This window comes from Schistocerca gregaria, chromosome X, assembly GCF_023897955.1.
Source record: "Schistocerca gregaria isolate iqSchGreg1 chromosome X, iqSchGreg1.2, whole genome shotgun sequence".
NCBI classification, from domain to species: domain Eukaryota; kingdom Metazoa; phylum Arthropoda; class Insecta; order Orthoptera; family Acrididae; genus Schistocerca; species Schistocerca gregaria.
Genome location: NC_064931.1, coordinates 162744507 through 162772043, shown reverse-complemented (window position 1 = coordinate 162772043; position 27537 = coordinate 162744507).

The following is a 27537-nucleotide window of genomic DNA, read 5'->3' as shown; positions in this document are numbered from 1 at the left end:
TGTGTGGCGGAGGGCACTTTGCGTGCCACTCCTGTTCCAGTCGCGTATGGTTCGAGGGAAGAACGACTGCCGGAAAGCCTCCGTGCACGCTCGAGTCTCTTTAAGTTTACATTCGTGATCTCCTCGGCAGGCATAAGTAGAGGGAAGCAATGTATTCGATACCTCATCCAGAAACGCACCCTCTCGAAACCTGGACAGCAAGCTACACCACGATGCAGAGCGCCTCCCTTGCAGAGTCTGCCACTTGAGTTTGCTAAACGTCTCCATAACGCTATCACGTTTACCAATTAACCCTGTGACGAAACGCGCCGCTCTTCTTTGGATCTTCTCTATCTCCTCTGTCAACCCGATCTGGTACGGATGCCACACTGATGAGCAATACTCAAGTATAGGTCGAACGAGTGTTTTGTAAGCCACCTCCTTTGTTGATGGACTACATTTTCTAAGGACTCTCCCAATGAATCTCAACCTGAGATCCGCCTTACCAACAATTAATTTTATATGATCATTCCACTTCACATAGTTCCGTACGCACGCTCCCAGATATTTTACAGAAGTAACTGCTACCAATGTTTGTCCCGTTATCATATAAACATACAATAAAAGATCCTTCTTTCTATGTATTCGCAATACATTACATTTGTCTATGTTAAGGGTCAGTTGCCACTCCCTGCACCGAGTGCCTATCCGCTGCATATCTTCCTGCAATTCGCTGCAATTTTCTACTGCTGCAACTTTCTTGTATACTACAGCAACATCCGCGAAAAGCCGCAAGGAACTTCCGACACTATCTACTAGGTCTTTTGTATATATTGTGAAAAGCAATGGCCCCATAACACTCCCCTATGGCACGCCACAGGTTACTTTAACGTCTGTAGACGTCTCTTCATTGAGAACAACATGCTGTGTTCTGTTTGCTAAAAACTCTTCAATCCACCCACACAGCTGGTCTGATATCCCGTAGGCTGGTACTTTGTTTAACAGGCGACCGTGCGGCACTGTATCGAACGCCTTCCGTGGGTCAAGGAAAATGGCATCTACCTGGGAGCCTGTATCTAATATTTTCTAGATCTCATGAAGAAATAAAGCGAGTTGGGTCCTACACGATCGCTGTTTCCGGAATCCATGTTGATTCCTACAGAGTAGATTCTGGGTCTCCAGAAATGACATGATACGCGAGCAAAAAACGTGTTCTAAAATTCTACAACATATCGACGTCAGAGATATAGGTCTATAGTTTTGCGCATCTGCTCGATGACCCTTGTTGAAGACTGGGACTACCTGTGCTCTTTTCCAATCTGGAGACTTGCGGTACACGGCTGTTAGAAGGGGGGCAAGTTCTTCGGCGTACCCTGCGCCTGACGATGCCAGAGGCCCACAGCAGCTGCTACACTGAGCTGCGGCCAACCGACTGCGGCCGTGCCGGCTCCCCGCAGTCCTGTTGCAGTAGTTGTGGCCACTGCTAGCCGTTGGTTTGGCCGTTGCCGCACTAGTGCGCTAATGCCCTTAAAACCGTGAAATGCTGCCAACAGTTTCGCAATTTGTACTTTTCTGATTAACGCACACAATAAACTGATTCACTACTTCACACGCAATTGAAATCTCGTGGCACTTCACAAACTACCTCTACAGCCTCGTGATGACTAGGTGTGTGTGCTGTCCTTAGGTTAGTTAGGTTTAAGTAGTTCTAAGTTCTAGAGGACTGATGACCACAGATGTTAAGTCCCATAGTGCTCAGAGCCAAACTAACTCTACAGAAGTTTGTCTACAGAATGACAGCGAAAATGGGAAACTACACTTCACATAGAACAGCAACACAGACTTTGCGACTTCTGTTAACTACAGTAACCAATCTGGTGGCGTAATAGTTGCAAAAAGGTACACTACTGGCAATTAAAATTGCTACACCACGAAGATGTTACAGACGCGAAATTTAATCGACATGAAGAAGGTGCTGTGATATGCAAATGGTTAACTTTTCAGATCATTCACACAAGGTTGCGGTGGCGACACCTACAACCTGCTGACATGAGGAAAGTTTCCAACCGATTTGTCACGCACAAACAGCATTTGACCGGCGTTGCAAGGTGAAACGTTGTTGTGATGCCTCGTGTAAGGAGAAATGCGTAACATCACGTTTCCGATTTTTGATCAAGGTCGGATTGTAGCCTATCGCTATTGCGGTTCATCCTATCGCCACATTGCTGCTCGCGTTGGTCGAGATCCAATGACTGTTAGCAGAGTATGGAATCGGTGGGTTCAGGAAGGTAATACGGAACGCCGTGCCGGATGCCAACGGCCTCGTATCACTTGCAGTCGAGATGACATGCATCTTATCCGTATGGCTGTAACGGATCGTGCAGCCATGACTCGATCCCTGAGTCAACAGATGGGGACGTTTGCAAGACAAAAACCATCTGCACAAACACCTGGATGACGTTTCAAAAATGGTTCAAATGGCTCTGAGCACTGTGGGACTCAACTGCTGTGGTCATCAGTCCCCTAGAACTTAGAACTACTTAAACCTAACTAACCTAAGGACATCACACACATCCATGACCGAGGCAGGATTCGAACCTGCGACCGTAGCAGTCGCACGGTTCCGGACTGCGCGCCTAAAGGACGACGTTTAAAGCAGCATGAACTATCAGCTCGGAGACCATGGCTGCGGTTACCCTTGACGCTGCATCACGGACAGGAGCACCTGCGGTAGTGTACTCAACGACGAACCAGAGTACACGAATGGCAAAACGCCATTTTTTCGGATGAATCCTGTTTCTGTTTACAGCATCATGATGGTCGCATCCGTATTTGGCGTCATCGCCGTGAACGCACATTGGAAGCGTGTATTCGTCATACGCATACTGGCGTATCACCCGGCTTGATGTTATGGGATGCTATTGGTTACATGTCAAGGTCACCTCTTGTTCGCATTGATTGCACTTTACATTTCAGCAGGATAATGCACGACCGCATGTTGTACGGGCAGTTCTGGATACAGAAAATGTTCGACTGCTGCCCTGGCCATCAGATTCTTCAAATATCTCACCAACTGAAAACGTCTGGTGTATGGTGGCCGAGCAACTGGCTCGCCACAATACGCCAGTCACTACTCTTGATGAACTGTGGTATCGTGTTGAAGCTGGATGGGCAGCTGTACCTGTACACGCCATCCAAGCTCAGTTTGACTCAATGCACAGGCGTATCAAAGCCGTTATTACGGCCACAAGTGGTTGTTCTCGGTACTGGTTTCTCAGGACCTATGCACCCAAATTGCGTGAAAATGAAAGCACATGTCAGTTCTAGTATAATAAATTTGTCAATGAATACCCGTTTATCATCTGCATTTCTTCTTGGTGTATCAATTTTAATGGCCAGTAGTGTAATTGGTTAGACGTCCTGCTTTTATATGTTGTCTACCGTCGAGTTTCTGGTCTGAAATTCACGTGCGACGTACCTGCGTCGTCTGCACTCAGTGTCGTAGCAGCAGTACTCGTTCCGTTGTGGCACGAAACAGATACACATAAATATTATACACAAAGTCCTGGCCTAAACGATCGTCAGTTTAACTTGCTTCCCCCTGAAATTTGAAGTTAAATTATTATGATCGAACAGTATCTAGTTACTTGAATGGCAACTTTTTGGCGAGAGACGTTGGTTCCCCAATATTTGCACACAATTGTCTCCCACACCTTCAGGTGCAAAATTAAGTATTAGTTGAGTTCTCAACACCGTAAAACAGAATGATAAGAGGTTACAGTTCATAATCGTACTCTGACGCTCATTCTCGGAGTTAGTACCTGGAATAAAAGCTCTGTAGCTTTGCAGAATTCCGGGATCGTCGACTCTGAAAATTCTTAAAATAATTAGAGGCACACCCGTACGCCGTGGGGTAACCGTCTTGTGTGCTGTGACGTACTCACTGCGCAGCATAGGAATCAGTGTGCGAGTTGTGAATGTTTCGATAAAGTCCAGAATTTAATCTCTTAAAACAGAGAAGAAACGTCTATGGTCCAGGCTCTACTAATTTCCCAGGATTAAGGGATAGATACAACGTGCGACACACCAAATACTGTTCCGAGCCACAGACAAGGGAGAAGTTAAATAACCAAAGTATAAACATAATTTTGCGATTCTTGTATTTATAATTTTCGATAAACGATTTTCCTAGTTACATTCCAGTACAAAAACATCATCCTCTTGTACGAAAAGAAATGATAATACAATTAATCAAATTTAATTCCGTATGCAAGATGAAAGCTTACAGCAACGCTGCTTATTACAGTTCCACTGCGATCCTACTTCCCTCAATTCTAAATCAGAAGTAAGTCAGTCCATTGTGCAGGTAATGTTTCACATGATATCGAAAGTTTTTATGCCCCAAGTCAGAGATAATCTGCTCTCGCAGTCGTAACGAGCGTTTAGCCATATAAATAACTTGCTCGGTTATTCATAAGCATGTGAGCTACGTGAATATAAACAAAAATTATACTACAAGGGGAAAGTGCGTTGTTCCAAAACTTCATGACGTGTTTACAGACCTTTAAGGATTCCATTCTACCCTCACAGTCCTTCTTTTGCTATCAGTGCTTTGTCTTTTCTTTCTGGCTTCTTCGCCTCTTCTGTCTCGTCTGTTCAAGTAATAGTTTTTATTTAAATCTCAAAAATTAAGACTACACAGTCAGAAAAGGAATTCTGTTGGTTAAGATTAATGAATGTAGCAGTCTTCACAGCCATAATTCTTTTATAATGCTTTTATTGCTGCCTCTTCTCTTACATGGGTTTTGAATGATGTTAGTATTGCAGAATAACTCTGTAATGTTGGTACTTTGGTACCATTTCTAGTACCAATGTGTCTTTTGGTGAGATTTTACCACTTCTCCTGAGAATAATCTGTTTAGGTTTGCTGTAGGTATTCGTAGGTTATTTTCCAGCTCCCAAGAAGTGATCCTGCTTAGCCCTCTTCTTTGCCTTCTTGTCAATATTAACCGCGTCGTGGCCATAGAGTATGAGTGTTTCTGAGTTGTGCGTAATGATGTGGTATCTGTTGTCGTGATGTTGAACAGTGTTAGACTGATCGGGGTGTTCTTCTAGTACTTCATTTACTTCCGTTAATTTCACAGATAGCGCGATATCATCAGATATTGGAATGTGGTGTATCTTAGGATGTCTGAAATTACTTATGTTATTTGATGGGTGTCAGCAACTAACAGGCTAAGGTTTAGGGTGAGTGTTTGCCTGTTAATAGTGTCGAAGGCTTTGGAAATGCCTATACAGATCAAAAAGTATTGTTTCCCTGGATGCCTTATAGTGTCTTGAGCTTGTTATATTAATCAGTTCACTGCATGTAGGGTGCTTCTTCCCTTTCCGAAACGAAAGTGTTTTTCCGTTATTTGGGCATCTTCTTCACCGGTGAGTCTTCTTAGCAGAATACTGGTCGCGGGAATTCAACAAAGACTGCGCCAAGAAGTATTTTACCGTGAAAAATTCTCTTTCAAGGAAGGGACGTTAAGAAAGTACTTCGAAAAGGAACTCAATAGACTTCGTTACTGGGACGATCCGTTACCACAACAGGATATATTGAAAATATTTAAAACTAGATTACCGGTCAATGTCGGAACTCAGGTGGTTAATGTGTGAGAAAAAAATTTGGAGGCATTTTTATCTATATTAGATTCGATCGACCTGATTCAAGAAGACCTGCAGTCCACGTCAGGACCGAGTAAAGGTTATAAAGCACGAACACTGGTGTTTGTCACTCAGAAAGTAGCAGTGGAAATGGTAGTAATGCACGTAACACCAACCAAATGGATAAAGTAAATACATGCAATGTACCAAATAGTAATCCAAACAATAGCTGAAAGAACAACAGTGGAAATGGTAGTGGCTTTCGAACGTATGGACCTCACTCATGAACAGAAGCATCGATTATCAAGCCTCCTATTACTTCATTCGAATGATTTTGAAGAAAAGCCCTGACTCATCAAAGGATGTCGGTGTCATCTTGATGTTATGCCATGTAGAACATGCGGTTATAGCTTCTGTCCGGTTTCCTGGTGTCTTAATAAACCTATAGCGGACGAAAATGTGAACAACTTGTTTCATTCCTCAACCAAATTTACCCCTGGTTCAAAAATGGTTCAAATGGCTCTGAGCACAACAGGGCTCAACATATGTGGTCATCAGTTCCGTAGAACTTAGAACTACTTCAACCTAACTAACCCAAGGACATCACACACATCCATGCCCAAGGCAGGATTCGATACTGCGAGCGTAGCAGTCGCGCGGTTCCGGACTGAGCGCCTTAACCGCGAGACCACAGCGGCCGGCTTTACCCCTGGTGAACTATGGTTTAGAAGAAAGGAATTATGTGAATGGGTAGATAAAATTCCGCTGACAGAAGGTACTGACATAATCCCGTGAAAAGGACTATGATGATTAATTTCATAGTGAATAGAAATTACATAGTGAGGAGTGATGAACTTTTATTAAATATTTTGTATATGTGTTTTCTGTTAGACTATGATTCACTCATAGTGAAATCATGCACTGCATAGTGAGTACTTTAGAAAAGTAATGATAGTGTGTATGTACTCAGCAACTAATTAATTCTTTTTACTGATGAGCAAGTTAATTCTTTATTCTTAGGAAGAATGTATACGTGATTGTATGGTTGTGAGATATTCAGTTTGAATTACTTAGGTTTTGATTTAGGATGTGTCTATGTCTTTTATCCACTCATGTTCATGCATCTTAAGTTAAACGAGAGGAAATGTACCTGAACTGACTGAACTTACCCGAAGGAGGTATTCTGATTTATAATGATAGTGACGTTTAAGGGACTTGCAAGATTCACCTATAGTGAAAATTTAAATTTGCTGAATTCTTGCCTGTTAGTGTAGTTGCAAGTTGCTCAGTACGTAAGGTGTAGATTGGGACTGGTTTGATGGTTCCTGACCCTAGTGAATTTCACTTTCAGGAAGATGAAATCCTTTATAAATGTTTGTGTGATTTATTTGATTTGGAATGATCATGAATGCAAGTGAATTCAGATTCGGACGTGGTTTGACAATAAATTGAGAAGACATAGGTGTTTAATAGACAGATGTATGATGAAAGCATACGAAGGTTCAATCCCGCGTCCAGCCATCTTGATTTAGGTTTTCCGTGATTTCCCTAAATCCCTCCAGGCAAATGCCGGGATGGTTCCTCTGAAAGGGCACGGCCGACTTCCTTCCCCATCTTTCCCTAATCCGACGAGACCGATGACCACGCTGTCTGGTCTCCTTCCCCAAAACCAACCAACCAACCATGATGAAAGCATAGAAGTGGTGCGAAGGAAAGGTGATTTATAATCTACGATGGAAGCATTTCCCTCGTGGAACATTTACTTTGGAAAGGAAAAAAAAAAGGATTGTCTTACTATGAAGAATGATAATATGATATCGAGGCTCAGAGAGAAGGATTCCTAAAAGGAAGGATGACCTTTCTGGAATATCGTTTCATATGAAAAATTCCTATATGTAGAGTTGTGTGGCATAAGCTGGAAAAAGTGTTGAATGACCTGTCGACTTCATATAGTCCAAAAAGACCTGAAAGTAATGAATTGATCATGAGCAGTGATTTACTTTGGATGCACTTATTTAAAATTAAATAAAAGCGATTGCTATGCAGTGGACACTGACGTGGATCATACCTCTTACGAATCTACTGAATTCATGAAGTATCCGATGGAGAAATGTGTTACTAACCCGTACTTCTGCAGTGTGTAAAGTAAAGATCTCCGACTTATCCAATGTTTGAAATGTTTCATATTCTATTGGTCCGATTCTGTGCCGTGAGCTTCGAGATTATCCCACTTTCCTACAACCTGGTTCCTGATTCACGCAAGATTCGTCCTACATCAACCTCTAATAGTTCCAGTCAGCCTCCAGCATCCAGCCATCGGTCTGACGACCAACTGCATCCAGCTCCATCAACCTTCGTCGAATTCTTCTATTCAAGGACAATATTGTTATTGCTTTTCACTGAACTGTTTTAAACACACAAACTGTAGTTTATTCTCTATTACTAATCTGAACACTCAAACACTTTACTAAGGGACACTTTTAACGTTTTGTAACACCCAAGGTGATTTGTACATTCTGTTTTAGTTTTCTCTTTTCTGTGGTGAATTTTCAAAATTTTAATATCCATTTTATCTATACATCGCGAATAGCTCAGGGTGGCGGGCTATATTACTGAGATTTCCATGGTTTCCCTCTGAAGTACAGCTCCCTAATGGGTAGACCTGAATTTATTGTGATCTTCCATGGTTGTGTGATACAGAGAGATCTACCCCTCTCCACACGTGAAAGTCAGCAACCTTGTATCACAAGGCGTAGCTTTTTGTAAACCCATGCTAAGATAAAGAGACTGTATAGAAATTTTGTAAGAAAATGATTAAGGTAACAAATTTGGACCGTTTGCAAACGATCATGATTAACAATTACTCATTCTTAGTAAATTAGTAATATTATACAATCTTTTCTTAATTGGTAGGAACAAAATTTAATTGGCATTTGAAGTTTGTTGCTCCCGCGAGGGACATTTCTAGTATAGCTTTTTCTCCCGTGTAGCTCAATTGTTTACGTATAATCGAGCAAGTAATTTATATGGTCAAAGACTTCTAACAACTGCGACAGACAGATTATCTCTGACTCCTGATATAAAAACTCTGTGGATATAATGTTGAATATTACGTGTACAATGGACTAACTTACTTCGGATTTGGAATTTCGTAGAGTGGGATCGCAGTGGAAGGTATCAGTACAAGAGGTGTTGGTGTAAGCTGTCACCTTGAATACGGAATGAAATTTGATTAATTGCTATAACATTTCATTTCATACAAGAGGATGATGTATACTGTAATGTAGCTAGGAAAATCGTTAATGGAAAATTATAATTTCATCAATGGAAAAGGCACGTTCAGTTCTTTGGTTACTTTAACTTTTCCCTTGACTGTGGCTCGGAACAGTATTTGGTGTGTTGTAAGTGACAGGGAACTTTCTATCCTGGGAAATCAGTAGAGACTGGACCACGGTCGTGTATGCTCTGGAGTACGCCACAGCACCCTAGATGGCCTCCCCAGGGCGTACGAGTGTGCCTCTGATTATTTTATAAATTTTCAGACTCGGCGATGGCCGGAATTTTGCAGAACCACAGAGATTTTATTCCAAGTACTAACATCGATAACGAGCGTCAGAGAGAGTATGATTATGAACTGTAACTTCTAAACACTTTGTTTTATAGAGTTAAAACTCAACTACATGTAAAAATATTGGGGAAGTGACTTCTCCCGCAAAAGAGTTTCATTCAAGTAACTAGATACTGTTCATTCACAATAATTCAACTTCAGAATTCAAGGGACATCAGCCTGTTAATTGCTGACACGCATAAAATAACAAAAATATTTTCATACATGCTAAGATAAAACCACATCCAAATTGCTGATGATATCACGCAACCATTATATTGACTCATACAAGTGGAGAACTAGAAGGAGACCCTGATCACTCTGCCTCTGTTCAACATCATGACAACAGATACCACATCACTATGCACAACTCAGTAATACTTACAGTTTATGCAGATGACATGATTAATTATTTCAAGGAGGCAAAGTAGAGTTCCAAAAATGGCTAAGCAGGATCACTTCTTGGGCACTGGAAAGTGACCTACGAATACCCACGGCAAAACGAAACAGATTATTCTCAGGAGAAGTGGTAAAATCTCACCAAAAGACACATTGGTCTTTCAAAATAAATCACTAGAAGTGGTGGCAAAGTACCAACATCACAGAGTTATTCTGCAAGACTAAAATCACTGAAAACCCACGTAAAAGAAGAGGCGACGGCAGCAATAAAAGCATTGTAAAGGGATTATGGCTGTGAAGAGTGCTACACTAATTAACCTCAACAGATTGAACAGTAAGGGCGAAACGCTACATCCCTGTCTTACACCCTGAGCACTCCGTTCTTCGTCATTCATTCTTATTCTTCCCTCTTGGCTCTTGTACATGTTGTACATTACACGTCTCTCTCTATAGCTTCCCCTGTTCTTCTCAGAATTTTGAACATCTTGCACCATTTTACATTACCGAACGCTTTTTCCAGGCCTCATATCCTATGAATGTGTCTTGATTTTTTTTAGTCTTGCTTCCATTATTATTAACCGCAACGTCAGAATTGCCTCTCTGACGCATTTATCTTACCTGAAGCCAAGCCGATCGTCATCTAACACATCCTCACTTTTCTTTTCCATTCTTGTATATATTATTCTTGTCAGCAACTTGGATGCATGACCTGTTAAGCTGATTGTGTGATAATTCTCGCACTTGTCAGTTCTTGGAGTCTTCGGAGTTGTGTGGATGATATTTTTCCGAAAGTCAGATGGTATGTTGCCCGAGTCATACATTCTACACACCAACGTGAATAGTCGTTTCGTTGTCACTTGCCCCAATGATTTTAGAAATTCTGATGGAATATTATCTATCCATTTTACCTTATTTGATCTTAAGTCCTCCAGAGCTCTCTTAAATGTTGGTACTAATACTGGATCCCCTAGCTATTCTAAATCTACTCGTTTCTCTTCTCCTATCACATTATACAAACCTTCCCCTCATAGAGGCCTTCTGTGTACTCTTTCTATCTATCCACTCTCTCCTCCGCATGTAACAAAGGAATGCCGGTTGAACTCTTAAGGTTACCACCCTTGCTTTCAATTTCACCGAAGTTTGTTTCTTCACTGTTATCTTCTTTGTATCTATGTTTTTCTTTCCAGCTTCTGTGATTGTCCTTGTTAGAGATGTCTATTTCTCATCAACTGTACTGCCTGTTAAACTGCTCCTTATTTCTGTATCCATAGACTTAGAGATCTTCATGCGTATCCGTCATTCCTTAGTACTTCTGTATCCCATTTTGTTGCATTTTCATTCTTCCTGACTAATCTCTTAACCTTCAGCCTGCTCTCCATAACTACTACATTGTCATCTGAGTCAATATCTGCTTCTGGGTATGCCTCAGAATCCAGACTCTGATTTCGGAACCTCTGTCTGAACATGATGTAATCTAACCGAAATCGTCTCTTATCTTTAGGCCTTTTCCAAGTATACCTCCTCCTCTTGTGATTCTTGAACTGACTGTTAGCTATTACTAGCTCATATTTACCACAGAACTCAATCAGTCTTTCTCCTCTCTCATTCCTTGTCCCAAGCCCATATTGTCCTGTAACCTTTTCTTCTACTCTTTCCTCTACAGCTATATTCTAGCCCCTCTTACTATTTGACCTTCATATCCCTTTGCGTATTGTATTACCCTTTCAATATCCTCATTTACTTACTCTACCTCTTCATCTGCAGCTTGCGGCGTAGCTATGTATACCTGAACTATTGTTGTCGGTGCTGGTTTTCTGTCGCTTTTGATAAGAACAACACTATCACTGAGCTGTTCACAGTAACACAGTCTCTGCCCTACCTCCCTATTCATAACGAACCCTACTCCCATCATACGTTTTCTGGTTCTGATAGTATTACCCTATACTAAAAAACAAGAAGTCAGTAGGCATAGATGAAGTACCAGTGGGTGTACTGAAGCAATGCATAGAGATTATACAATGCCCCTTAACAAATACAATAAATGACTCCTTCACATCAGGGACATTTCCAGAGCAGTTAAAACAGGGTAGAGTTGTACCTTTACTTAAGAAAGGTGATACAGAAGACACAGAAAATTACCATCCCATTTCCATGCTGTCAGCATTCTCAAAAATAATAGAAGCATTTATGAAACACAGGTTAATGAATTACCTGAATAAATAGAATATTTCAAGCGAATCACAGTTTGATTTCCGAAGTGGCAAAAATACGGAGTCAGCCATAGTAGATTTCACAAAACTTGTACTTGATACTTGTGATAAAGATGAGTGTGTCACAGGCATATTTTTGGATCTTTCTAAGGTGTTTGATTCAGTCGACCACAAGATTCTATTAAATAAATTAGGAGCATTAGGGATAAGAGGGGTAGCTAATGGCTCGTTTCGATCGTACCTAGCAATAGGTACAAAAGGTAGATATAACACATATTTCAAATAGATCTAAAAATCTAGTAAAACACTTATCGGAAACAAAATTCATTATTTTAGGGGTCCCACAAGGTAGAATATTAGGACCAATACTGTTCCTGATATACATCAATGACTTTCCCACTAGTGTTACTCATGGTGAAAAAATTCTCCTCGCTGATGACAGCAATATTATAGTCACTGAGAAAACAAGAGAACTCCTTGTCGAGAAAGCAAATGAAACCCTCAAGGAAGTTTATGTTTGGTCAATAAGCAATAAATTGACATTGAACATAAAGGAAACTAATACCATGACTTTCAGGTTGAAGAGGAAAAATGTCAATGTTAAATTATGTAGATGGCACAACTATGGACTGTGTAACAATTTTAAAATTTCTAGGAATGAATATTGATTCTTAGATGAAGTGGTGTGAACACCCAAAGGTACTTGCAAACAGAATGTCATCAGCATGTTATTCCCTTACAATTCTATCATCAGCGTGTAACATGCGGTGTCTTTTAGTTACGTATCATTCATATGTACTCTCATGACCATAAATGTTAAGTCCCATAGTGCTCAGAGCCGTTTTTATGAAAACAATTTTCAAAGTCCAGATAAGAGCCATAAGAATAATAACTAAAATAGCAGTCAAGCACATTGTAAAGATATGTTCAAAACACTGGAGATTTTAACTGCTCCTTGTGAATTCATTTACCAGTCAGTTATACACATCAAAAATAACATTGGTAATTACTGCACAGACAGGTCTCTCTATGACCACGCAACAAGAGATAGACTCAACTTACATTAACCAAGAAAAAATAAACATAAAACTCAAAACAGCATTTTCTACCAAGGAATGAAACTGTTCAATAAATTACCGAAAGAGATTAAAGAAATAGCATAAATACATTCATTTAAAAAGGCAGCTAAAAAGTACCTGTTATGCAATACATTTTATATATTGAAGGATTACTTAGATAAAACAGAATACGGGTTTGACAAAAAACATGTTGTGCAAATAAATAACAATAACAAAAATATCCTACATTCCACATAACACCTTCACTTTATGTTTTTCTTTCCTCCTTTTTTTCCTTTCTAGAATACTTACCACCAACATATGCATAGCACAATACTAACACCTCTTCCTCTTTCTGAGCTCAACATCTCACTCATCTCTCCGTCTAATAAGCGCTGCTTATGCATGGTTGTTCAGACTTTGGCCGGTGTAGTGACATCTCTGAACAGTTAAGGGGACTGTTTTTGTGATACAATATCTACAGTCAAGAATTCTGGGAACTGGGGTGATGCAAAACGTTTTTTGGTGTGTGTATTATTGAAGAAGCTCAACCGCATCCTAACTGTCCAAAAACATCTTCCTACGAACATTACCCAGCGTGCGTTTTACATGGTCCACAATCATCAGCTGGATATTCGTCACAACAGCTCCTATCTACATCGTTCTCTTGTGACGAAACAGGATGTTGTGAAGAAACCTAGCCCACTCAGTCTAGTTCTTCTTCTTCTTCACAGTCTCCACCTGAAGACGACAGAATTGATAATCGTGTTACATCACCACTACTTACTTGTTTTGGTGAATCATCAAGTTAATTTTACTTACTACATAATGTAACATTAACAATTTCATTATTAGCAAAAATATTCTTTAATAAAACTTACCTTAACGTGATTAGCAGTTCCTCTTCAGTTCCTATGCATTGTCACATTTCTGGGTGTGTACCTTTTATGCTGTCTCAAATTTTCTTTAGTATTTCACAAAACTTTCTAATGACATTTCAGTGAAATTGAGGAATTTAACTTCGTGTTCACGAATTTCACAAAAAAGGTAACAAACATTCCGATTGTAGAGCGGGATTGCAACATAGGGTGCACCCAATAACTTTTGATCTTTCGTTGTACATCTACATCTACATTTATACTACGCAAGCCACCCAACTGTGTGTGGTGAAGGGCACTTTGCGTGTCACTCTCATTACGTCCCTCTCCTGTTCCAGTCACGTATGGTTCGAGGGAAGAACGACTGCCGGAAAGCCTCCGTGCGCGCTCGAGTCTCTCTAAGTTTACATTCGTGATCTCCTCGGGAGGTATAAGTAGAGGGAAGCAATATTTAATTTGCCGGATATAGACTGGGAGACTCAAATGTTCATAACGGGTGGCAGGGACAAAGAATCAAGTGAAATTTTTTTAAGTGCTTTATCTGAAAACTACCTTGAGCAGTTAAATACAGAACCGACTCGTGGGGATAACATATTAGACCTTCTGCTGACAAACAGACCCGAACTATTTGAAACAGTTAACGCAGAACAGGGAATCAGCGATCATAAAGCGGTTACTGCATCGATGATTTCAGCCGTAAATAGAAATATTACAAAAAAGTAGGAAGATTTTCAGTTTAGCAAAAGTGACAAAAAGCACATTTCAGATTACCTGATGGCTCAACACAAAAGTTTTGTCTCAAGTACAGATAGTGTTGAGGATCAGTGGACAAAGTTCAAAACCATAGTACAATATGTGTTACATGAGTATGTGCCAAGCAAGATCGTAAGAGATGGAAAAGAGCCACCGTGATACAACAATAGTGTTAGGAAACTGCTGCGGAAGCAAAGGGAAACCACACAGCAGACAAACAAAAATTACGCGAAGCGAAATGTAGCGCGAGGAGGGCTATGCGAGAGGCGTTCAATGAATTCCAAAGTAAAGTTCGATGTACTGACTTGGCACAAAATCCTAAGAAATTTTGGTCTTATGTCAAAGCGGTAGGTGGATCAAAACAAAATGTCCAGACACTCTGTGACCAAAGTGGTACTGAAACAGAGGATGACAGACTAAAAGCCGAAATACTAAACGTCTTCTTCCAAAGCTGTTTCACAGAGGAAGACTGCACTGTAGTTCCTTCTCTAGATTGTCGCACAGATGACAAAATGGTAGATATCGAAATAGACGACAGGGGGATAGAGAAACAATTAAAATCGCTCAAAAGAGGAAAGGCCGCTGGACCTGATGGGATACCAGTTCGATTTTACACAGAGTACTCGAAACAACTTGCCCCCCTTCTTGCAGTGGTGTACCGTAGGTTGCTAGAAGAGCGTAGTGTTCCAAAGGATGGGAAAAGGGCACAGGTCATCCCCGTTTTCAAGAAGGGACGTCGAACAGATGTGCAGAACTATAGACCTATATCTCTAACGTCTATCAGTTGTAGAATTTTGGAACACGTAGTTTGTTCGAGTATAATGACTTTTTGGACACTAGAAATCGACTCTGTAGGAATCAGCATTGGTTTCGTAAAAGACGGTCGTGTGAAACCCAGCTCGCTCTGATCGTCCACGAGACTCAGAGGACCATAGACACGGGTTCCCAGGTAGATGACGCGTTACTTGACTTCCGCAAGGCGTTCGATACAGTTCCCCACAGTCATTTAATGAACAAAGTAAGAGGATATGGAATATCAGACCAATTGTGTGATTGGATTGAAGAGTTCACAGATAACAGAACGCAGCATGTCATTTTCAATGGAGAGATGTCTTCCGAAGTAAGAGTGATTTCAGGTGTGCCACAGGGGAGTGTCGTAGGACCGTTGCTATCCACAATATACATAAATGACCTTGTGGGTGACATCGAAAGTTCACTGAGGCTTTTTGCGGATGGTGCTGTGGTATATCGAGAGGTTGAAACAATGGAAAATTGTAATGAAATGCAAGAGAATCTGCAGCCTATTGAGGCATGGTGCAGGGAATGGCAATTGAATTTCAATGTAGACAAGTGTAATGTGCTGTGAATACATAGAAAGAAAGATCCCTTATCATTTAGTTACAATATAGCAGGTCAGCAACTGGAAGCAGTTAATTCCATAAATTATCTGGGAGTACACATTAGGAGTGACTTAAAATGGAATGTGGTGTATCTTAGGATGTCTGAAATTACTTATGTTATTTGATGGGTGTCAGCAACTAACAGGCTAAGGTTTAGGGTGAGTGTTTTCCTGTTAATGGTGTCGTAGGCTTTGGAAATGCCTATACGGATCACAAAGTATTGTTTCCCTGGATGCCTTATAGTGTCTTGAGCTTGTTATATTAATCAGTTCACTGCATGTAGGGTGCTTCTTCCCTTTCCGAAACGAAAGTGTTTTTCCGTTATTTGGGCATCTTCTTCACCGGTGAGTCTTCTTAGCAGAATACTGGTCACGGGTATTCAACAAAGACTACGCTAAGAAGTATTTTACCGTGAAAAATTCTCTTTCAAGGAAGGGACGTTAAGAAAGTACTTCGAAAAAGAACTCAATAGACGTCGTTACTGGGACGATCCGTTACCACAACAGGATATATTGAAAATATTAAAAACTAGATTACCGGTCATTGTCGGAACTCAGGTGGTTAATGTGTGAGACAAAAATTTGGAGGCATTTTTATCTATATTAGATTCGATCGACCTGATTCAAGAAGACCTGCAGTCCACGTCAGGACCGAGTAAAGGTTATAAAGCACGAACACTGGTGTTTGTCACTCAGAAAGTAGCAGTGGAAATGGTAGTAATGCACGTAACACCAACCAAATGGATAAAGTAAATACATGCAATGTACCAAATAGTAATCCAAACAATAGCTGAAAGAACAACAGTGGAAATGGTAGTGGCTTTCGAACGTATGGACCTCACTCATGAACAGAAGCATCGATTATCAAGCCTCCTATTACTTCATTCGAATGATTTTGAAGAAAAGCCCTGACTCATCAAAGGATGTCGGTGTCATCTTGATGTTATGCCATGTAGAACATGCGGTTATAGCTTCTGTCCGGTTTCCTGGTGTCTTAAGAAACCTATAGCAGACGCAAATGTGAACAACTTGTTTCATTCCTCAACCAAATTTACCCCTGGTTCAAAAATGGTTCAAATGGCTCTGAGCACAACAGGGCTAAACATATGTGGTCATCAGTCCCCTAGAACTTAGAACTACTTAAACCTAACTAACCCAAGGACATCACACACATCCATGCCCGAGGCAGGATTCGAAACTGCGAGCGTAGCAGTCGCGCGGTTCCGGACTGAGCGCCTTAACCGCGAGACCACAGCGGCCGGCTTTACCCCTGGTGGACTATGGTTTAGAAGAAAGGAATTATGTGAATGGGTAGATAAAATTCCGCTGACAGAAGGTACTGACATACCTTGTGAAGAGAAAATTAGATAAGCTCCGGTTAATCTCACCGAGAAGGCAGGATCATAAAAAAATGATTATGACAGGACGCTCGAACATATGTAGACAACTAGAATCGGCGAAAAGGTATTGCTGCGAACACATCCACGATCCTCATTACTTTCCGAAAAGAATAGGAGGTGGTAATTATTATACTCTGGTCCATTCGTAATTCTGAGGATTCCAAACCCTGGTGCGTGTTTATTGAAGTATGCAGAAAATTTACGAATCTCAGGACTGTCTCCCCATTAAGACAGATTATGAAGTGATTAATCCCGTGAAAAGGACTATGATGATTAATTTCATAGTGAATAGAAATTACATAGTGAGGAGTGATGAACTTTTATTAAATATTTTGTATATGTGTTTTCTGTTAGACTATGATTCACTCATAGTGAAATCATGCACTGCATAGTGAGTACTTTAGAGAAGTAATGATAGTGTGTATGTACTCAGCAACTAATTAATTCTTTTTACTGATGAGCAAGTTAATTCTTTATTCTTAGGAAGAATGTATACGTGATTGTTTGGTTGTGAGATATTCAGTTTGAATTACTTAGGTTTTGATTTAGGATGTGTCTATGTCTTTTATCCACTCATGTTCATGCATCTTAAGTTAAACGAGAGGAAATGTACCTGAACTGACTGAACTTACCCGAAGGAGGTATTCTGATTTATAATGATAGTGACGTTTAAGGGACTTGCAAGATTCACCTATAGTGAAAATTTAAATTTGCTGAATTCTTGCCTGTTAGTGTAGTTGCAAGTTGCTCAGTACGTAAGGTGTAGATTGGGACTGGTTTGATGGTTCCTGACCCTAGTGAATTTCACTTTCAGGAAGATGAAATCCTTTATAAATGTTTGTGTGATTTATTTGATTTGGAATGATCATGAATGCAAGTGAATTCAGATCGGACGTGGTTTGACAAGAAATTGAGAAGACATAGGTGTTTAATAGAGAGATGTATGATGAAAGCATACGAAGGTTCAATCCCGCGTCCAGCCATCCTGATTTTAGGTTTTCCGTGATTTCCCTAAATCACTCCAGGCAAATGCCGGGATGGTTCCTCTGAAAGGGCACGGCCGACTTCCTTCCCCATCTTTCCCTAATCCGATGAGACCAATGACCACGCTGTCTGGTCTCCTTCCCCAAAACCAACCAACCAACCATGATGAAAGCAAAGAAGTGGTGCGAAGGAAAGGTGATTTATAATCTACGATGGAAGCATTTCCCTCGTGGAATATTTACTTTGGAAAGGAAAAAAAGCCTTTTCTTACTATGAAGAATGATAATATGATATCGAGGCTCAGAGAGAAGGATTCCTAAAAGGAAGGATGACCTTTCTGGAATATCGTCTCATATGAAAAATTCCTATAAGTAGAATTGTGTGGCATAAGCTGGAAAAAGTGTTGGATGACCTGTCGACTTCATATAGTCCAGAAAGACCTGAAAGTAATGAATTGATCATGAGCAGTGATTTACTTTGGATGCACTTATTTAAAATTAAATAAAAGCGATTGGTATGCAGTGGACACTGACGTGGATCATACCTCTTCCGAATCTACTGAATTCATGAAGTATCCGATGGAGAAATGTGTTACTAACCCGTACTTCTACAGTGTGTAAAGTAAAGATCTCCGACTTATCCAATGTTTGAAATGTTTCATATTCTATTGGTCCGATTCTGTGCCGTGAGCTTCGAGATTATCCCACTTTCCTACAACCTGGTTCCTGATTCACGCAAGATTCGTCCTACATCAACCTCTAATAGTTCCAGTCAGCCTCCAGCATCCAGCCGTCGGTCTGACGACCAACTGCATCCAGCTCCATCAACCTTCGTCGAATTCTTCTATTCAAGGACAATATTGTTATTGCTTTTCACTGAACTGTTTTAAACACACAAACTGTAGTTTATTCTCTATTACTAATCTGAACACTCAAACACTTTACTAAGGGACACTTTTAACGTTTTGTAACACCCAAGGTGATTTGTACATTCTGTTTTAGTTTTCTCTTTTCTGTGGTGAATTTTCAAAATTTTAATATCCATTTTATCTATACATCGCGAATAGCTCAGGGTGGCGGGCTATATTACTGAGATTTCCATGGTTTCCCTCTGAAGTACAGCTCCCTAATGGGTAGACCTGAATTTATTGTGATCTTCCATGGTTGTGTGATACAGAGAGATCTACCCCTCTCCACACGTGAAAGTCAGCAACCTTGTATCACAAGGCGTAGCTTTTTGTAAACCCATGCTAAGATAAAGAGACTGTATAGAAATTTTGTAAGAAAATGATTAAGGTAACAAATTTGGACCGTTTGCAAACGATCATGATTAACAATTACTCATTCTTAGTAAATTAGTAATATTATACAATCTTTTCTTAATTGGTAGGAACAAAATTTAATTGGCATTTGCAGTTTGTTGCTCCCGCGAGGGACATTTCTAGTATAGCTTTTTCTCCCGTGTAGCTCAATTGTTTACGTATAATCGAGCAAGTAATTTATATGGTCAAAGACTTCTAACAACTGCGACAGACAGATTATCTCTGACTCCTGATATAAAAACTCTGTGGATATAATGTTGAATATTACGTGTACAATGGACTAACTTACTTCGGATTTGGAATTTCGTAGAGTGGGATCGCAGTGGAAGGTATCAGTACAAGAGGTGTTGGTGTAAGCTGTCACCTTGAATACGGAATGAAATTTGATTAATTGCTATAACATTTCATTTCATACAAGAGGATGATGTATACTGTAATGTAGCTAGGAAAATCGTTAATGGAAAATTATAATTTCATCAATGGAAAAGGCACGTTCAGTTCTTTGGTTACTTTAACTTTTCCCTTGACTGTGGCTCGGAACAGTATTTGGTGTGTTGTAAGTGACAGGGAACTTTCTATCCTGGGAAATCAGTAGAGACTGGACCACGGTCGTGAATGCTCTGGAGTACGCCACAGCACCCTAGATGGCCTCCCCAGGGCGTACGAGTGTGCCTCTGATTATTTTATGAATTTTCAGACTCGGCGATGGCCGGAATTTTGCAGAACCACAGAGATTTTATTCCAAGTACTAACATCGATAACGAGTGTCAGAGAGAGTATGATTATGAACTGTAACTTCTAAACATTTTGTTTTATAGAGTTAAAACTCAACTACATGTAAAAATATTGGGGAAGCGACTTCTCCCGCAAAAGAGTTTCCATTCAAGTAACTAGATACTGTTCATTCACAATAATTCAACTTCAGAATTCAAGGGACATCAGCCTGTTAATTGCTGACACGCATAAAATAACAAAAATATTTTCATACATGCTAAGATAAAACCACATCCAAATTGCTGATGATATCACGCAACCATTATATTGACTCATACAAGTGGAGAACTAGAAGGAGACCCTGATCACTCTGCCTCTGTTCAACATCATGACAACAGATACCACATCACTATGCACAACTCAGTAATACTTACTCATTATGCAGATGACATGGTTAATTATTTCAAGAAGGCAAAGTAGAGTTCCAAAAATGGCTAAGCAGGATCACTTCTTGGGCACTGGAAAGTGACCTACGAATACCCACGGCAAAACGAAACAGATTATTCTCAGGAGAAGTGGTAAAATCTCACCAAAAGACACATTGGTCTTTCAAAATAAATCACTAGAAGTGGTGGCAAAGTACCAACATCACAGAGTTATTCTGCAACACTAAAATCACTGAAAACCCACGTAAGAGAAGAGGCGACGGCAGCAATAAAAGCATTGTAAAGGGATTATGGCTGTGAAGAGTGCTACACTAATTAACCTCAACAGATTGAACAGTAAGGGCGAAACGCTACATCCCTGTCTTACACCCTGAGCACTCCGTTCTTCGTCATTCATTCTTATTCTTCCCTCTTGGCTCTTGTACATGTTGTACATTACACGTCTCTCTCTATAGCTTCCCCTGTTCTTCTCAGAATTTTGAACATCTTGCACCATTTTACATTACCGAACGCTTTTTCCAGGCCTCATATCCTATGAATGTGTCTTGATTTTTTTTAGTCTTGCTTCCATTATTATTAACCGCAACGTCAGAATTGCCTCTCTGACGCATTTATCTTACCTGAAGCCAAGCCGATCGTCATCTAACACATTCTCACTTTTCTTTTCCATTCTTGTATATATTATTCTTGTCAGCAACTTCGATGCATGACCTGTTAAGCTGATTGTGTGATAATTCTCGCACTTGTCAGTTCTTGGAGTCTTCGGAGTTGTGTGGATGATATTTTTCCGAAAGTCAGATGGTATGTTGCCAGAGACATACATTCTACACACCACCGTGAATAGTCGTTCTGTTGACACTTCCCCCAATGATTTTAGAAATTCTGATGGAATATTATCTATCCATTTTACCTTATTTGATCTTAAGTCCTCCAGAGCTCTCTTAAATGTTGGTACTAATACTGGATCCCCTAGCTATTCTAAATCTACTCATTTCTCTTCTCCTATCACATTATACAAACCTTCCCCTCATAGAGGCCTTCTGTGTACTCTTTCCATCTATCCACTCTCTCCTCCGCATGTAACAAAGGAATGCCGGTTGAGCTCTTAAGGTTACCACCCTTGCTTTCAATTTCACCGAAGTTTGTTTCTTCACTGTTATCTTCTTTGTATCTATGTTTTTCTTTCCAGCTTCTGTGATTGTCCTTGTTAGAGATGTTTATTCCTCATCAACTGTACTGCCTGTTAAACTGCTCCTTATTTCTGTATCCATAGACTTAGAGATCTTCATGCGTATCCGTCATTCCTTAGTACTTCTGTATCCCATTTTGTTGCATTTTCATTCTTCCTGACTAATCTCTTAACCTTCAGCCTGCTCTCCATAACTACTACATTGTCATCTGAGTCAATATCTGCTTCTGGGTATGCCTCAGAATCCAGACTCTGATTTCGGAACCTCTGTCTGAACATGATGTAATCTAACTGAAATCGTCTCTTATGTTTAGGCCTTTTCCAAGTATACCTCCTCCTCTTGTGATTCTTGAACTGACTGTTAGCTATTACTAGCTCATATTTACCACAGAACTCAATCAGTCTTTCTCCTCTCTCATTCCTTGTCCCAAGCCCATATTGTCCTGTAACCTTTTCTTCTACTCTTTCCTCTACAGCTATATTCTAGCCCCTCTTACTATTTGACCTTCATATCCCTTTGCGTATTGTATTACCCTTTCAATATCCTCATTTACTTACTCTACCTCTTCATCTGCAGCTTGCGGCGTAGGTATGTATACCTGAACTATTGTTGTCGGTGCTGGTTTTCTGTCGCTTTTGATAAGAACAACACTATCACTGAGCTGTTCACAGTAACACAGTCTCTGCCCTACCTCCCTATTCATAACGAACCCTACTCCCATCATACGTTTTCTGGTTCTGATAGTATTACCCTATACTAAAAAACAAGAAGTCAGTAGGCTTAGATGAAGTACCAATGGGTGTATGGAAGCAATGCATAGAGATTATACAATGCCCCTTAACAAATATAATAAATGACTCCTTCACATCAGGGACATTTCCAGAGCAGTTAAAAGAGGGTAGAGTTGTACCTTTACTTAAGAAAGGTAATACAGAAGACACAGAAAATTACCATCCCATTTCCCTGCTGTCAGCATTCTCAAAAATAATAGAAGCAATTATGAAACACAGGTTAATGAATTACCTGAATAAATAGAATATTTCAAGCGAATCACAGTTTGATTTCCGAAGTGGCAAAAATACGGAGTCAGCCATAGTAGATTTCACAAAACTTGTACTTGATACTTGTGATAAAGATGAGTGTGTCACAGGCATATTTTTGGATCTTTCTAAGGTGTTTGATTCAGTCGACCACAAGATTCTATTAAATAAATTAGGAGCGTTAGGGATAAGAGGGGTAGCTAATGGCTCGTTTCGATCATACCTAGCAATAGGTACAAAAGGTAGATATAACACATACTTCAAATAGATGTAAAAATCTAGTAAAACACTTATCAGAAACAAAATTCATTATTTTAGGGGTTCCACAAGGTAGAATATTAGGACCAATACTGTTCCTGATATACATCAATGACTTTCCCACTAATGTTACTCATGGTGAAAAAATTCTCCTCGCTGATGACAGCAATATTATAGTCACTGAGAAAACAAGAGAACTCCTTGTCGAGAAAGCAAATGAAACCCTCAAGGAAGTTTATGTTTGGTCAATAAGCAATAAATTGACATTGAACATAAAGGAAACTAATACCATGACTTTCAGGTTGAAGAGGAAAAATGTCAATGTTAAATTATGTAGATGGCACAACTATGGACTGTGTAACAATTTTAAAATTTCTAGGAATGAATATTGATTCTTAGATGAAGTGGTGTGAACACCCAAAGGTACTTGCAAACAGAATGTCATCAGCATGTTATTCCCTTATAATTCTATCATCAGCGTGTAACATGCGGTGTCTTTTAGTTACGTATCATTCATATGTACTCTCATGACCATAAATGTTAAGTCCCATAGTGCTCAGAGCCGTTTTTATGAAAACAATTTTCAAAGTCCAGATAAGAGCCATAAGAATAATAACTAAAATAGCAGTCAAGCACATTGTAAAGATATGTTCAAAACACTGGAGATTTTAACTGCTCCTTGTGAATTCATTTACCAGTCAGTTATACACATCAAAAATAACATTGGTAATTACTGCACAGACAGGTCTCTCTATGACCACGCAACAAGAGATAGACTCAACTTACATTAACCAAGAAAAAATAAACATAAAACTCAAAACAGCATTTTCTACCAAGTAATGAAACTGCTCAATAAATTACCGAAAGAGATTAAAGAAATAGCATAAATACACTCATTTAAAAAGGCAGCTAAAAAGTACCTGTTATGCAATACATTTTATATATTGAAGGATTACTTAGATAAAACAGAATACGGGTTTGACAAAAAACATGTTGTGCAAATAAATAACAATAACAAAAATATCCTACATTCCACATAACACCTTCACTTTATGTTTTTCTTTCCTCCTTTTTTTCCTTTCTAGAATACTTACCACCAACATATGCATAGCACAATACTAACACCTCTTCCTCTTTCTGAGCTCAACATCTCACTCATCTCTCCGTCTAATAAGCGCTGCTTATGCATGGTTGTTCAGACTTTGGACGGGTGTAGTGACGTCTCTGAACAGTTAAGGGGACTGTTTTTGTGATACAATATCTACAGTCAAGAATTCTGGGAACTGGGGTGATGCAAAACGTTTTTTGGTGTGTGTATTATTGAAGAAGCTCAACCGCATCCTAACTGTCCAAAAACATCTTCCTACGAACATTACCCAGCGTGCGATTTACATGGTCCACAATCATCAGCCGGATATTCGTCACAACAGGTCCTATCTACATCGTTCTCTTGTGACGAAACAGGATGTTGTGAAGAAACCTAGCCCACTCAGTCTAGTTCTTCTTCTTCTTCACAGTCTCCACCTGAAGACGACAGAATTGATAATCGTGTTACATCACCATTACTTACTTGTTTTGGTGAATCATCAAGTTAATTTTACTTACTACATAATGTAACATTAACAATTTCATTATTAGCAAAAATATTCTTTAATAAAACTTACCTTAACGTGATTAGCAGTTCCTCTTCAGTTCCTATGCATTGTCACATTTCTGGGTGTGTACCTTTTATGCTGTATCAAATTTTCTTTAGTATTTCACAAAACTTTCTAATGACATTTCAGTGAAATTGAGGAATTTAACTTCGTGTTCACGAATTTCACAAAAAAGGTAACAAACATTCCGTTTGTGGAGCGGGATTGCAACATAGGATGCACCCAATAACTTTTGATCTTTCGTTGTACATCTACATCTACATTTATACTACGCAAGCCACCCAACAGTGGAGATAACATATTAAACCTTCTGGTGACAAACAGACCCGAACTATTTGAAACAGTTAACGCAGAACAGGGAATCAGCGATCATAAAGCGGTTACTGCATCGATGATTTCAGCCGTAAATGGAAATATTACAAAAAAGTAGGAAGATTTTTCAGTTTAGCAAAAGTGACAAAAAGCACATTTCAGATTACCTAATGGCTCAACACAAAAGTTTTGTCTCAAGTACAGATAGTGTTGAGGATCAGTGGACAAAGTTCAAAACCATCGTACAATATGTCTTAGATGAGTATGTGCCAAGCAAGATCGTAAGACATGGAAAAGAGCCACCGTGGTACAAACACCGAGTTAGAAAACTGCTGCAGAAGCAAAGGGAACTTCACAGCATACAAACAAAAATTACGCGAAGCGAAATGTAGCGCGAGGAGGGCTGTGCGAGAGGCGTTCAATGAATTACAAAGTAAAGTTCTATGTACTGATTTGGCAGAAAATCTTAAGAAATTTTGGTCTTATGTCAAAGCGGTAGGTGGATCAAAACAAAATGTCCAGACACTCTGTGACCAAAATGGTACTGAAATAGAGGATGAAAGACTAAATGTCTTCTTCCAAAGCTGTTTCACAGAGGAAGACTGCACTGAAGTTCCTTCTCTAGATTGTCGCACAGATGACAAAATGGTAGATATCGAAATAGACGACAGGGGGATAGAGAATCAATTAAAATCGCTCAAAAGCGGAAAGGCCGCTGGACCTGATGGGATACCAGTTCGATTTTACACAGAGTACGCGAAGCAACTTGCCCCCCTTCTTGCAGCGGTGTACCGTAGGTCTCTAGAAGAGCGTAGTGTTCCAAAGGATGGGAAAAGGGCACAGGTCATCCCCGTTTTCAAGAAGGGACGTCGAACAGATGTGCAGAACTATAGACCTATATCTCTAACGTCTATCAGTTGTAGAATTTTGGAACACGTAGTTTGTTCGAGTATAATGACTTTTTGGAGACTAGAAGTCGACTCTGTAGGAATCAGCAATGGTTTCGAAAAAGACGGTCGTGTGAAACCCAGCTCGCGCTGTTCCTCCACGAGACTCAGAGGACCATAGACACGGGTTCCCAGGTAGATGCCGCGTTTAAATCGTTCGATACAGTTCCCCACAGTCATTTAATGAACCAAGTAAAAGGATGTGGAATATCAGACCAATTGTGTGATTGGATTGAAGAGTTCCCAGATAACAGAACGCAGCATGTCATTTTCAATGGAGAGAAGTTTTCCGAAGTAAGAGTGATTTCAGGTGTGCCACAGGGGAGTGTCGTAGGACCGTTGCTATCCACAATATACATAAATGACCTTGTGGGTGACATCGGAAGTTCACTGAGGCTCTTTGCGGATGGTGCTGTAGTATATCGAGAGGTTGTAACAATGGAAAATTGTACTGAAATGCAAGAGAATCTGCAGCCTATTGAGGCATGGTACGAGAATGGCAATTGAATCTCAATGTTGACAAGTGTAATGTGCTGTGAATACATAGAAAGGAAGATCCCTTATCATTTAGTTACAATATAGCAGGTCAGCAACTGGAAGCAGTTAATTCCATAAATTATCTGGGAGTACACATTAGGAGTGACTTAAAATGGGATGATCATATAAAGTTGATCGTCGTTAAAGCAGATGGCGGACTGAGACTCATTGGAAGAATCCTAAGGAAATGCAATACAAAAACAAAGGAAGTAGGTTACAGTACACTTGTTAGCCGACTGCTTGAATACTGCTCACCAGTGTTGGATCCGTTCCAGATAGCGTTGATAGAAGAGATAGAGAAGATCCAACGGAGAGAAGCGCGCTTCGTTACAGGATCATTTAGTAATCGCGAAAGTGGAAGACTCTGCAGGAGAGACGCTCAGTAGCTCGTGCAGATGTAGATGTAGATGTAGATGCCGAAACTACAAGCTCGACTGAGTCGTGTTCCACCACATCGTCTAAAGCAGGATGTTTCGCTGTTGCACGACAATGCGCTGCCACATGTCAGTCAAAAAACAATGGAAGTGATCACAAAACTCGGATGGACAACACTGAAACACCCGCCTTACAGTCCTGACCTGGCTCCATCATCTCTTTGGGAAGCTCAAAGACTCTCTTCGTAGAACCAGATTTGAAGATGATGACTCCCTTGTGCACGCTGCCAAACAGTGGCTCCAACAAGTTGGTCCAGAATTTTATACAGGCGCTGGTTCCACGATGGCGTAAGGCAGTTATGAGTGATGGAAATTATGTGGAGAAATGAAAATATTATTCCTAAAGTATGTATCTGCACATTGTAAA